Source organism: Fukomys damarensis, unplaced genomic scaffold (genome assembly GCF_012274545.1).
Source record: "Fukomys damarensis isolate Sample0158 unplaced genomic scaffold, DMR_v1.0_HiC HiC_scaffold_39, whole genome shotgun sequence".
NCBI classification, from domain to species: domain Eukaryota; kingdom Metazoa; phylum Chordata; class Mammalia; order Rodentia; family Bathyergidae; genus Fukomys; species Fukomys damarensis.
This window is the reverse complement of record NW_022900951.1, coordinates 9775967-9778204: the sequence shown is the minus strand read 5'-3', so window position 1 is coordinate 9778204 and position 2238 is coordinate 9775967. Positions and strand designations below refer to the sequence as shown.

The 2238-nt window shown below is 38.7% G+C and overlaps 1 long non-coding RNA gene across 1 annotated transcript in view; it reads left to right on the top strand.

The window, feature by feature from the left end:
* Nucleotides 1-1480, top strand: part of LOC104855179 — a 23236-nt gene extending 21756 nt beyond the window's left edge. Inside the window, exon 3 of the long non-coding RNA XR_778332.1 lies at nucleotides 1437-1480. This is a non-coding gene — a long non-coding RNA (uncharacterized LOC104855179). The remainder of the gene's footprint in view (nucleotides 1-1436) is intronic.
* The last annotated feature ends 758 nt before the right edge of the window (nucleotides 1481-2238 follow it).

Sequence of the window (2238 nt, the reverse complement as noted above, 5' to 3'; positions counted from 1 at the left end):
AAAAAAAAAAAAAAAAGCTTACATATATGTTGCTATACTCAAGTTTTATAATATTTTATAACAATATAGTTGAAGTGGTTCTCTGTGTAAGTTCATACATTTTATTTATTCATTTAAACACTTATTCTGTGCTCACTTTGACAGCACATACACTGAACACTTATTTTGAGAAGGCTCCTATGGATTTAGAAACCACCAGTGAATTCTGTGAATAGGAGAAAAGATCAGACATTGCTCCAAGGTATACCTTGGATGGTATTTTGTATAGGAGGTAGGAGACCAACCTAAGACAGTAAAGATCTTTCTAATGAGCTAACTTGTATAACTATACATTGGAAGACCCAGAAGGAGGATCGCCTCTCTCTGATAAAAAAAATCATATGATCCAGAGTGTCTGCTAAAGTTAATGAGAGTTGAGGGGTCCTACACCTCACTTTGTGAATCCTATCTCATTCATTAAAGGACTAGTAATTAAGTGTCTATTTCATTTTGCCTCCATGGGCATGGACTTTACCATCTTTATCTGACATGATTTCTTTCTGAATGAAATCAGTCTCAAAGGGCAACCAATCTGCTGAATTATAGGAAAACAGCCCCAGGGTGAGCAAGATCCTGACTCTGTTTTATTGTAATAGTATATACTGTGCCATCTAGGGCCTCTTATCCTATCTCTAATCTCCTCAAGTGTCCCTTAGCTAGATTCTGCCTCTCTTTTGGAAAGATGGAAAGTACTGGTGCTTTTCTTTACCTGGCTTTCTTCCCTTCCAGGCGCCCAATACTTCATTCTGTCATTATAGAGCATTTTTCCACTGTCAAACAATCTGTCTCTTAAGGCATTGTAATCCTAACTCTATCCTGTTTAAGGATGCAGGACATATTCAAATACCTTTTACTGAAGTCTAACACATACAGGAAAAAACACAACTTCTATATTTACATATAAATTACTTGATGAATTTTTATTAAGTTAGCATAGTTGCTGCTGAGAAAGGGAACTCTTTTGACCTTTTTTTGTCCCCACCCCCTCCATCAAGGATAGCTGCAAGGCTGACTTTTTTTTTTGGAGTTCGGGATCGAACTCCAAGCTCTTATGCTTTCGAGGCAGGGGGCAGAACCACTGAGCCAAATCCCCAGCCCTGACTTCTAACAGTAGAAACTAATATCCCTGGACTTTCACTCTTTATAGAAATGAAATCATAAAGTATTGTTCTTGGGTCTGGTTTCTTTCATTCCGTACTATGTGAGATTTGGGTTACTGGAAAAATTTTAAATTCAAAAGTGCAGATCTTATTTATCCCTTTTGAGGTTTAGTGTATGGTATGGGGAGAAGAACAAAAATATTTCTTTTAGAAAAGTTGCCTCTCAGGATCTAAGAATCCAGCCCAATAGTTTAGATAACACTATTTTTTACTTGCTCTGTGTTTTCTTTTTCTTAGAAATCGAGCTGGGGTTATAATTCTGTTTCCTGTCAAGATTTCAAGTTGAATACAGTAAGTCTGTGGGTTTGGTATATTGGACGCCTTGCAGAGAAACTATATCTGAACTTTTCAAAGCAATTATACTTGGCAGTTACTCCTGACTGTCATTCAAAGCCAAGCAGAACATCATCTACACATTTAAAGTAAACCAGAATGTGTCAAATATATTACTTGTTTAAAATTCATTTTCATTGCTGCTTTCCTGTATTACATGGTTTAAAATGTAGATGAGCAGAGCCAACATGGTTGTGTAGGGAGAATGCTGAGCCAGGAATAGAAGACAAACTTTTTGTTCTGACCATGGGCTTATACAGCTGTGCTGCACTGCTTCTCTGAGCCTTAGCTGCTGTCGTGTCTCAGGCGATCAGAGTGAGGTGATATAGGAGAAAAGCCTCACCAACACAGCCGTGTCACAGTTACATGTTGTTCCCATACCACTGTGTTCTCTTGCTCCTTGCTTGTTTTTCTCTTCCTCCTCCTCTTCCTTCCCTCCTTCTTCCTCTCCTCCTCTTCTTCTTACTCCTCCTCCTCCTCTTCCTCCTTTATTTTACTGTCATTTTGTTCTGATTTTTTGAGACAGGGTCTCACTCACTACATAGCCAGCCTCTAATTTGTGATCCTCCTGCCCCAGCCTCCCAATTCCTGGAATCAAAGGCGTGTACCACTACACCTAGCTTATGGTGCCATTTTCACCAAAATTCTTCCTACTTGCTCTCCTAAGAATTATCCTGAGCATTTCAGGATGATAAGTTCCAATCTT